Source organism: Pinus tabuliformis, chromosome 7 (genome assembly GCF_031772625.1).
Source record: "Pinus tabuliformis cultivar Carrire ecotype Pingquan chromosome 7, CPIR1, whole genome shotgun sequence".
Taxonomy (NCBI): domain Eukaryota; kingdom Viridiplantae; phylum Streptophyta; class Pinopsida; order Pinales; family Pinaceae; genus Pinus; species Pinus tabuliformis.
In genome coordinates this window covers 1571193159-1571205592 of record NC_142293.1, presented here as the reverse complement: position 1 = coordinate 1571205592, position 12434 = coordinate 1571193159, and positions in this window count along the sequence as shown.

The window sequence follows — 12434 nt, the reverse complement described above, 5'->3', positions numbered from 1 at the left end:
GAACGAGACGGGCTGCATGAAAGGTCAGTAGGAAGAGATTGCGTAGTTTTTCTGGGAAACTGCTTGGGAGTCTGGTAGCCAAAACTACGTAATTCCCAGAGGCAACTCCTAGTTGGTTGTTGGGGTCACTAGAAGCCAAAACTGCACAATTCCTAGAGGGAACTTCTAGTTGGCTACTGGGGTCACTAGCATCTAGACTTGTGTTATTCCCAAAGGGAACTGCTAGTTGGTTGATGGGGTCACTGAGAGCCAGACTTATGCAATTCCCATAGGGAACTGCCAGCTAGCTGCTTGGATCATTGGCAGTAGAAACTGTGCAATTCCTGGAGGGAACAAGCAGTTTGTTGCTGGGAGCTGCTGGCTAGGAAAGCTGCACTAAGGCTGGAAGGTCGGCCTGCTAATCATCACTGTGAAATTTCTGAGCTAGGCTGACTGATGGGCAGTAGGAGGCCAACATGAGTGCTGCTTGAGTTTCTTGCGGGCAACAATGCTTGAAGGAACTAGCTTTGTGGTTCTGCGTTATTCTGGTTGACAGTCAATGATGTCGAAAGCAAGATGATGGTCTGACTGCCAGTGAGGAGTTTGGTCGTCAGAACTTCACAAAAATGACTAAGTGTGTAAACAATAGAAAGATGCATAGATTATCATACAAACACACACTTACATGACATGACGACGAAGTGACCAAACCATCCAGGCACACATATTCAACATGACTGAATGATGGTGCAAGCAACAAGGACGACACTCATGATTGATTGTTCATGATCGATATGATGCTTGCACGACAGTGAATGTGACTCTATGTGTGAGTGCAATAGATGCTTTCATGGTGAACATAACAAACACATACGAAGCAAAGAATTTGAGCATCACCATAACATGGTTGCATGCATCACTTAGAGATCAACATGCAGAGACTTGAGAATAATAAATAAGCAAGGTGAATGTAAAGACTCACACGAGCTCACAGAGTGAACCCAGGTGTTTGTTGAGTCATGGAAAAGGTATCCATATGCTATTTATCTCATCATTCTTTTCGTTTATTTATATCCCTTCTATATCTTAATATGTTAATATATCAAAGAATTATGGTAAAAATTAAGAAATCATCAGCATTTATGATTTGGCTAAATATTACCCTCCTTTATGCAGGAAAATAACAAAAGAAGACAAACGTTGTTCCCTGGGAAGCAACAAAGAAAATCAACCAGCTAAGAAGGAAACGCGGAAGTGGTAAAAAAAGCCAAGAGTGAATCAACAAAATCAGTGCAAGATGTCTGAAGATAGAAAAACTGTTGTGTATCCCTCAAGATCGAAAGATCTCGAGGGATCACATTCATCCTCTACCTTTTCACCCTTTCTGTTATATAAGGAACTCTTCGCACTAAGAAGGGAGTGAATTACTATTGAGAAATTGTAAATTTTATCACCAACTCTCGTTGTTGAGCAGAGTACGAACTTACTATAATGCTTATGCAATGATTAATATATAAAAACAGTTGTTGTTCCTTCACATCTCCTGAAGTAATCTGGTGGTGTTCATTGGTGGCTAAGGGCCTGGCCCTTGTGGATTCACTTGTTGTTCCTGCATCATGTGTTTATGATTCTTGCAGTGTGATGGTTTGATTGAATTTCTACTTTATGTAATTGTATCGCTTTGCTATTTCCTATTTTCCAATCTCAATGGAATTGTTCTATTTATATATTCTGCAGTAATATCATGGATTTAGTTTATTGTTATTTCAGATCTAGTTATTTAGTTAAGCGTTCTGTTTTGAGATCATCTACTGTAAAGAGTATTGACTACTACTGTCAAATCTCTTAGATTGAGATCATCTGTTGCTTATATTAAGAATTGTGTTTGATTGAGAATAAATTAGTTAAAAAGAGGAATGAGTTATTAGTATTGTATTCTCGACTGATGATTGATGTTACTTTGATCAATGTCTGATTTGGTTTCATTAAAGGATTGAGTTTTCTTTTAATTTCAATTAGAATTTACTTGTTGCATCTGTTTACTCTTGTATTTAAGGTTTGTACTACAACTTAGAAACATTACTCTCTGAGTTAAATAACCACCACATACTGTGTACACTCTTGAAATAGAAAGACCTGCCTAGATTGATAATTAATGTGAAGATAATTAGGAGTTAAAAGGAACCTTTTTATCACTCAACATTTTGGCGCAGTTGCCGAAGAGAGTGTAGCCATTTCTGAGGAGGAGCGTACATCTGATGATTGTTGTTGAAGAAGAATTTGGTTTTGAAAATGGAAGGTAAGAACCTACGTAACGAGCAAGTAAAGTGCTTGCTCCCCCACCCGGTTTTTAGCACAATCACAGAAAACTAAAGTAAGTATTTGCTACCTATCTATTGGGAGAGAATTGGGTATTAAAAATGAAAGGTAAGAACCTGTGTACGGAGCATCTAAAATGCCTGCTTCCTCACCTACTTTCCAGCAGAATTGTTAAGAACTTAAGGTAGAGGTAAATATTTGAATTGTGTGTATGACTAAGAAGAAAAAAAACCTGAAAATAATCCAATTCCACTACCCAAACCTAACAAAGCTAAGGGACCGATGACCCTTGGATGATCAAATTTTATAGATGACATCATAAAGAAAGCCAAATCTCAACCATCAGTAGGTCCTAAAAAAGTTACTTCGAGACAACCTACTGGCTCCCTCCAGACCACAGGCTCACCATTTGTAGCCTTCGCTGAGGTCCACAATAAAACAGAAGAGACTGAGTAGAATTTTCAAGAATTTGAAAATTCTCGCCCAATTTGTTTACAAGAAGGGAATTCTTGTAATCTTCATGAAGGAGGAGGAGAAACAGGGGAAACAGAGGAGCCAAGATCCCCTCAAGTAATAATTCAACCCGGAACACTCAGCATCCCAGATATAGGGAGTGTTGTTAAGTTCATTCAAGAAGAAGCAAGGGAAACAAAGGAGCCAAGATCCCCCTAGGTAGTAGTTCAGTAAGGAACACTCATTATCCCAGACCAGGGGAGTGTTGTTAAGCTCATTCACACCCCTTCTAGTCATCCTAGGAATAACTCTCTACAGATCCCAAAAGGGTATTGGCACATATTTGAACAATTGGCTAACAACCCACAAACACCTTAGATCTCCACATTGCAGTATCCCATCTTTGACATAGCGGTCAACGCACCTATGAAAGCCATCCCTCTCCAAAATATTCCTACCTTTCATGGGATGACATCACAAGATCCAGACGCATTCCTATTTGAGTTCGATGTATTGTGTTGGGGGTATGATTATACCACCGACCCCCAAAAACTAAAGTTGTTTCCATCTACATTGAAAGGAGCAGCCTTGCAATGGTTTATGAGATTAGGTGGAGGCACAATAAACAATTGGGAACAAATGAAAACCGCTTTCCTAAAAAGGTATCCGAACTATTGCAGATCTATGGAATTGAAAGACAAAATATTCCAGATGGTAGCAAGACAAAGTGAAACATTAGAAGAATATGTGGAACGATTTCAATATAACCTTTAGCGGTCTCCATATGCAACTATGCCTTTACCTAATAATGTGCTAAAAACTACACTAATTAAAGGGATGAAAGAACAATGGATAAAAACATTAAATATTATGGGTAAAGGTGATATATATCAAGAGGAATATGCTAACATTATTAAATTGTGTATCAAGTCCTTAAGAGGTAGTATGAGATTGAAACCAGTAGAACGTGACATGGCGAGGAGGGACAACAAAATCTCTGGTGGAGGTATAACTCGCATAGAAATTGGCAACCTGCTAGAGGATTTCAAAACAGATATTTTAGGAACTTTTACAATGCAATTGGACATTATGCAAGCCAAACAAAAGTAGGTAGAAGCAGAATAAAGCTTGGTGATATTCTTTCCTAGATGTAGAAAGAAGCATATTCACAAAGAGTGTTCGTTGGATATGGTGCAAACCTGCGCCATATGTATGAAAGATCATGCTACGGAAAGTTGCCCATCACTCCCAGGGGTACAAGCAGTTTATAAGGAGGCAGAAGAAGAAACATAACTAGTCTACTTGCTAAATCAACGTCGCCAAATGGCAACCACAAAAAACAGGTACGCTAACTGATCCATCTTCTTTCTTTCAAAGTCCACAATATAATTCACAAAATAACCCGGGAGCCATGTGGTAGAATCAACCACCTTTTTCCAATTGGTCACAACAACCATTCCCTATGCCACCATGGCCCAACCAATCAAATCAAAATAACAATTGGCCAATTTCCTCTTGCTTCCCACCGTTTTGGAAAAATAATGCATATCAATCCCAATGGCCACCCTCAACTTCACAAAACTAGAAATGGCAGACAAGCTGGCAAAGACCTACAGATCAGCCAGCAGGAACAATCCTCCTACCTCAACCCACACTACCAGCACCCTACACATTGCAATAGAACCCTCAAACCAACCTACGACCGCAACTCCCAACCCAACCCAACCCGAACTCCAACAACAGACCGGTTCAATCTGTGCAAATTATTGAAGGACCAGAGCCAAAAACCGAGTTAAGGGAATGTAATGAGATTCAATTAAGATCTGGGCAGATAATAGAAACAAAGGGGGATAAAAATGTACAAATTGAAGATCCATTAGCTATAGAACAAGCACCACAAAAAGAGAACATGGTTAGACAGAAAACTCATGATCAAGAAACCACCTCTTCCCCACCATTACCAGAAAGATTAATCATACCTCGCCCAATTAAACATCCTAATTTTGATCTTCTGGGAGAACTGAAAAATTTGTGTATAAAATTACCACTCCTCTAGGCTATCCAAGACATCCCAATTTATGCAAAAGCTATTAAGGAATTGTGTATAAAAAATCCAAAGAGGAAAATAAAAACAACCCCAACTGTCCACGTAGTCGGTACCTTATCTAATTTACTATCAGGAAGAGAAACACTTGTAAGATATTAGGACCCAGGAAATCCTATAGTCACTATGAAAATAAATGGATTCTCCTTCCCCAATGCATTAGTCGATTTAGGAGTGACAATGAATATTCTTACAACCACAACTTGTCAAAAGCTTGGCATTACATCCTTGGACCCAACCACGACCTTGTTGGAACTGGTTGAACGATTGGTAGTCAAACCAGAAGGCACATTACAAGATGTAATGGTGTCAGCAGACTCCTAGGAATACCCTACAAACTTTTTGATCATCAATCCTAGAAACCGACTCGATGGACATCCCCTAATTCTAGGTAGACCTTGGCTAGCAACCATGGATGCTTACATAAGCTATCAAACAGGCAACATGACTATAGCAAGAGGAAGCAATGTAAATAATTTAGCCTTATATCCTCCAGCTTAGCCAAGTTTAACAATAATCAAAACCAAAAAACAACCTGTATCATATCTAACTGAAAACATTAGGTCACCGCTAACCATAGAAGATGCTCTCGAATTTAAGGATCAAACAGAAGATGACATCTTTAACACCTATATTAACCAAATAGATGCCGGATCCCGTCTAAATGTCACATCATCGAAGCAGCATTTGATAGCGAAATATCCCCTAAAAGATATTAACGATCAATCAATACCAACCACCTCTGTTTATAACAACAAAACCATAGAAATTTAGCCATGAAAAACTTTGAATATTAACAAAAACCCAACTGCTGACCAAGAGCAGAAGCTTGTTCAACTCCTGAGAAAATATAAAGAGGCCTTTGCATGGGATTACCTAGACATGAAATGGATTGATCCCCAACTATGCATGCACCACATTTATACAGAGAAGGATACCAAGCCCATTTGACAACCTCAACGGAGGTTAAATCCTCATCTTAAAGATATTGTTAAATATGAACTACAAAAATTGCTAGATGTAAACTTTATCTACCCAATATCTGACAACAAATGGGTCTCTCCATTAGTAGTGGTGTTGAAGGAGAATGGAAAGTGGCATATATGTGTTGACTATAGAAAGCTTAATAAAGCAACCCAAAAATACCATTTTCCCCTTTCGTTCATTGACCAGGTCTTGAACACAATGGCAGAAAAAAATATTTTCTTTCCTAGATGGCTTCAGTGGATACAATCAAATTCAAATTGCCCCTAAAGATTAGGATAAGAATACCTTTACCTAGCCTTGGGGAACGTTTTCTTACAGGGTTACCTTTTGGGTTATGCAATGCACCTGCAACATTCCAGAGGGCTATACTCAAAAAAATTTCAGATCTGATATATGAAGGGCTCAAGGTGTACATGGATGACTTTACACCTTATAGAGATGACTTCGAGCCAGCATTACAAACATTAGAGAAAGTTTTGCAAAGATGCATTGCCACCAAACATTGTTTAAGCCATGAAAAATGCCACATGATGATGACCAAGGGCCTCACCTTGGGTCACTATATCTCAACAGCTAGAATCCAAGTAGATCCAGCAAAAATTCATATAAGTCTTTTAATACCTACCCCTTCCACACAAACAGAGGTATGCAATTTTTTGGGATTTTCTTGTTACTATAGAAGATTTATAAATATTTTTTCTCAAATTGCTGCACCACTATCTGCATTAGCAGGAAATATTGATTTCATTTGGATTGATAAATGTGACAGTGTTTTTGAAGATTTAAAGCAGCTTGTATCAACAGCCCCAGTATTAAGGCACCCAAACTGGGATTTGCCATTCCAGATTTCATCCGACGCTTTAGACACAACCATTGGAGCAGTTCTCGGCTAGGAGGAAGATAAAAAGCCATATGCAATATACTATATCAACAAAAATCTATCTCCTACTGAATTAAATTATACTGTTATTGAAAAAGAATTTTTGGCTGTAATCTATGGTATTAATAAATTCAGACATTATATAACAGGATACCTTGTGCTTTTATACACTGATCACTCTACTATTAAATATCTAGCTAATAAACCTGTTACAAATGGAAGAGTGACAAGATGGTTGATTCTTTTGTAGGAATTCGATATCACTATCAAAGATCGACCAGGAAAAGAAAATCCAGTAGCAAATTTCCTTTCACGGATGCCAAAGACAGATGACTCGGCAGCAGTAGAAGACCAGTTTCCAGATGAACATTTATTTGTTGTAATTGTAAAAACACCGTGGTATGCAGATGTCACAAATTACTTGGCAGTAGGCAAGTTACCCAAGCACCTGATGCCTAATGAAGGAAAACAAATAATACAGCGCAACACGCGATTCTCTTGGATCAGAGGCTACTTATTTCATACAAGGGCCGATATGCACATTAGAAGATGCTTCAAGGAAGATGAGATCTTCAACATCCTGAAAGCTTGCCACGATAGGCCTTGCGGTGGACATTTTGCAGACCACCGGACTGGTCACAAGGTATTATAGATGGGCTATTATTTGCCCACCATTTTTAAAGATGCCAAGAAGTTTGTCCAGGCATGTGCCAATTGCCAAAGAATGGGACGCCCCGGGCAGTCTGATGAAATTCCCCTGCACCCGAAGATAGTCATTGAACCTTTTGAGTGGTGGGCGTTAGACTTCATCGATTCAATAAACCTGTCCTCTAATTAGAAGACATATATATTAGTTGCAATAGAGTATGTGACTAAATGGGTGGAGGCATAGGCACTACCAAGGGCAATAGAGGATTCGGTAATCCACTTTCTTTTCCAACTATTCTTGTGATATGGTTTTCCTAGAGAGGTAATTACGGATGGAGGGCCGCAATTCATAGGCCATAAGGTCGTTGCAACATTAAAGAATTATCAAATCATGCACAAAATCATGACTCCATAACACCCACAGGAAAATGGCCAGGTAGAAAGCACCAATAAAGTGATCGAGGCAATACTCACAAAGACAGTTGCATCACATAAATGTGATTGGGCCACCCGATTTCCAGAAGCCTTGTGGGCATACCATACGACATGGAGAAATACCACGGGATATTCCCCATATCAATTAGTGTTTGGTAAAGAACCTATCTTCCCAATTGAATTTGAAATCCAGACGTTGAGGATAACTGAGGAGGTAGGCTTGGACTTAAACGAGGCACAGATTAATAGTCTACATCAAATCAATGAATTGGATGAAATCCGGCTATCATCTCTTCAGCACACTACACTGATCCAATAGCAAAGAGCGAAATGACGTGATTCCCTTATTAAAAAAAAGATCTTCCACGAAGGAGATTGGGCACTCCTGTATGATTCTAGGTTCCAAGATTTCCCCAGAAAACTCCAGATCAGATGGCTAGGACTTTATGAGATACAAAAGGTGCATGATAATGGAGCCATGACATTAGCCACCATTGATGGGTCTGGCTACTCTTTTAAAGAAAATGGAAATTGAGGATGACTTTATCACAAATAGCTTACCAGGGAGTCCTTTTGCCAACAATTACGGGAAGATTCCACCATACAAATTCTTGCTGAGGAGGGCAACGCAACCTCAACATTGATCCAGTGAATAATTCATTTGTTTTTTAGAAAACTTGTACATAAATTTTTCTTTCTATTTTGATTCAATTTGTTTGTATAAGTTGTAAATAAACTTTTTTTCCTTTGTTTTTCCCTCTAAGGGACAGCTGCTATTCCCTCCAAAGAATAGCTGTCGTTACCTCTAAGGGACAACAATTCTGTGTACAGATTTTCGTGTTGTTTGCTTTAAGGAACAATTGTTGTTCCCTCTAAGGAACAATTGTCATTCCCTCTAAAGAACAACAGTCCCCTATATATTTGATTTTCGTGTTGTTCCCTTTAAGGAACAGTTGTTGTTCCCTTTAAGGAACAGTTGTCGTTCCCTCTGATGAACAACAGTCCCTTGTATATTTGATTTTTGTGTTGTTCCCTTTAAGGAATAATTGTTGTTCCCTCTAAGAAACAGCTCTTGTCCCCTCTAAGGAACAACAGTCCCTTGTATATTTGATTTTCATGTTGTTCCCTTTAAGGAACAATTGTTGTTCCCTCTAAGGGACAACTACCGTTCCCTTTAAGGAACAATAGTTTTGTGTGTACTTGCTTTTTACTGTTCCATTTAAGGAACAACTGTTGTTCCCTCTAAGGAATGGTTTCCGTTCCATCTAAGGAACAAGGAACAATAGTTCCCTATATATTCGATTTTTGTGTTGTTCCCTTTAAGGAACAGTTGATGTTTCCTCTAAGGAACAATAGCCATTCCCTCTAACGAACAGTAGTTTCATGTGCATTTGATTTTTGTTGTGCCCTCTAAGGAATAGAAACTGTCCCCTCTAAGGAACAATAGTTTCGTGTGCATTTGTTTTTTTGTTGTTCCCTTTAAGGAACAGTTGTTGTTCCCTCTAAGGAACAACAGTTTTGGCTATATTTGCTTTTTGTTGTTCCCTTTAAGGAACAGTTGTTGTTCCCTCTAAGGAACAACTGTTGTTCCCTCCAAGGAACATTAGTTTCGTCTGTATCTGTGTTTTTCTATTCCCTTTAAGAAACAGTTGTTGTTCCCTCTAAGGAACGGATGTTGTTCCCTCTAAGGAACACCATTTTCATTTGGATTTATTTTAATGTTGTTCCCTCTAAGGAACAACAGTTTTGGATATATTTGCTTTTGGTTGTTCCCTTTAAGGAACAGTTGTTGTTCCCTCTAAGGAACAACTGTCGTTCCCTCCAAGGAACATCAGTTTCGTCTGTATCTGCATTTTGCTATTCCCTTTAAGGAACAGTTGTTGTTCCCTCTAAGGAATGGTTGTTGTTCCCTCTAAGGAACACCAGTTTCATTTGGATTTGTTTTAATGTTGTTCCCTCTAAGGAACAATAGTTTCATTTGCATATTTTTTTTCGTTGTTCCATCTAAGGAACAGCTGTTGTTCCCTTTAAGGAACAACAATTTCGTGTCCAATTATTTTTCTTTCTTTTCGTTGTTCCTTATAAGGAACAATTGTTGTTCCTTCTAAGGAACAGTTGTTGTTCCCTCTAAGGAACAACAGTTTTGGTGTGTAGTTTTGTTTCTTTTTGTTGTTCCTCCTAAGGAACAACTGTTGTTCCCTTTAAGGAACAACACCTTTTTGTGTGTTTTTCTTGTTGTTCCCTACAAGGAACAACACTCTTTGTGTGAGGTTTTCTTTAGGAAATAAGCACCTTGTGAATATTATTTCACTCTCTATGATCCTCTATGGGGCAAGAATACAAACATATATGTAAGGATACAAAATTTGAAGGTTACTAGAACAAGCAAATCGAATATTATCATCTTTAATGAGATTGCTTTGTATTGATTAAAAAGGGAAGGACAAAACCATCTATATCACTTTGTTGTCCTTATCTTCACTATAAATCAAAATGATTGATTATTTGTACCATGTTGGTTCTTCCCTAACCCCTGTAATTCTCTCTACTCATTATCATTGAATAAGGTTAAGGGCATAATTTATTTTTCTATTTGTATGTTCAGACTTTTTCCACCATCCCTACTCTTAAGGAGTGTTGAGCCACCCTCTATATATAAATAGGAAGTGCTATCTAAAAAAAAAAGGGAAGGAAAGAAACAAATATACATATGTTTACTAACAATTCTATGATTTTTCAAGTGGAGGATAGGGGGTCTCATCATGAGCCAGCCTACCATGATCATAATGAAGCAGCGAAGTGGCATTCCCACTATGGCCACCACACCAAGGATATAATCCAATGGATGCATCAGAAAAATAAAGTCCTTGGAATAGGAGGTCTCATTACGAGCCTGCCTGCCCACCTTTTTCTCCTCCCCAGTGAATTACATTGTGTTCATCTAGTCACCAAGCCAACACAATGGCCTCCATTCTAACATCATAAGGCACTTTCCTAATTATACATAAAGGATCATGGTTCCAAAGGGTGAAAAAGCAACTCTGTCAAGGTTATAAACACCTATGGGCAACAGAAGTTTTGCTGATGGTATTGGAGTCATATTTTCAACATCAATAGCTATTATAACTCCCTTTTCTTATTATTTATCTTTACTACAGAGAGATAATGTTCCTAATTTATTTTTGAACCTTTATGCATGAGATATCTTTTAAAAAGTCAATCATAGTGGTTTAAGTGGAATAATGACCGCAAAGCATCTTTCCCACATCAGATGTCCTTTCTCCCTTTTCGAATCACTCCACGACATCTCCACATTTATTCATAATTCTCGTTCTATGCATTGATTTTAGCACCTCGATATCTTTTGTGATCTTATCATAAATATGCATACCTTGCCATTTTTACCACTCCTGTATGTCGCTGCCAATACGTCATTCCTTCATTTAATCGGTCGAAGGCAACCTATAATTTTAAGGGGGGTGAAGAATAATCTCCAGTATAGTTATGCAATCATGTCAGTTCTTTATTAGATTATGCAAGGCAATTCAACATTCCATGATTACGAAATATGTGATACAATAGCAAGTCCTAGAATAACAATATTTTTGCCTGTAAAGCATAATTTGAAATAACAATTATAATAGCTTGTTGTTCCATAAGTGCAGTTCTGTCTATTGCTATAAAATCTCTGCGATACTAATGGTTTGTACAATCCAGGAAGTATGGGAGGACAAAAAGTGCAAAGGGAGCCATTAATACTAGTTGTTTCTGATGCAGCGAGAGAAATTCTAGCCCAAGTTGGCTAGATAATGTATTTCACATGACTGCAACAACCCAATGAAGCACTTGCTACTGAATTCTTACAGAATTTACAAAAAGAACATTCTACGATAAGAGGAAGAAAAATTATGGTGACAGACGCAGTAATAGCTAAAGTGTCTGGATTACTAGCAGTCAAACCCATATGGACTCATCAAAAATTGATGTTGCAGGATGCTATTGTGGTATTTCGAGATGAGGGACATGACCTAATTGTCAAAGGCAAAGGAGTTCAACCTTTATCCCTTGGTGAACCATGTACAGAACTGGCCAGAGTCGTTCGGAGCTATATCACATGCAACAGAAGAAAAGATGTGGTAAGGCCACATCACCTTCAATTATTAGCAGTTCTAAAACAAAAATGTTCTGTAAACTTGCCTGCATATTTGAATTTCTTATTGCTTGATACTGCTCGAAGAAAAAAAAAATCTCGGCATATAGAGACTATCGTGAGCCACCATTGCCTGATTAGGCTAATAGTAAGTTACATCCTCATCCAGCAATAGTCAAGTTGGGAGGAATTAGTATTTGTTGTTGAAGGGGGTTTGGCTCTCCCTATGCCTAACCTTATTCCGAAAAGGAAACAGACTACCCATACCACCAGCATTCCATGAAAATGTAGAAATTTTCTTAGGATGAAGATGAACTTAGGAAAAATCAAAAACCCCCAGGGAAGTATCACCCAGCCTATGGAATTGTCTAGCTCAGAAAGTGAACAACAATTGAAAATAGAAGGCTAGGAAAGCCTTGACTCGAATAATGAGGGAGAATTAAGGTAGTCCAAAGAAGAAGAAAGAGATGAACCAGAAC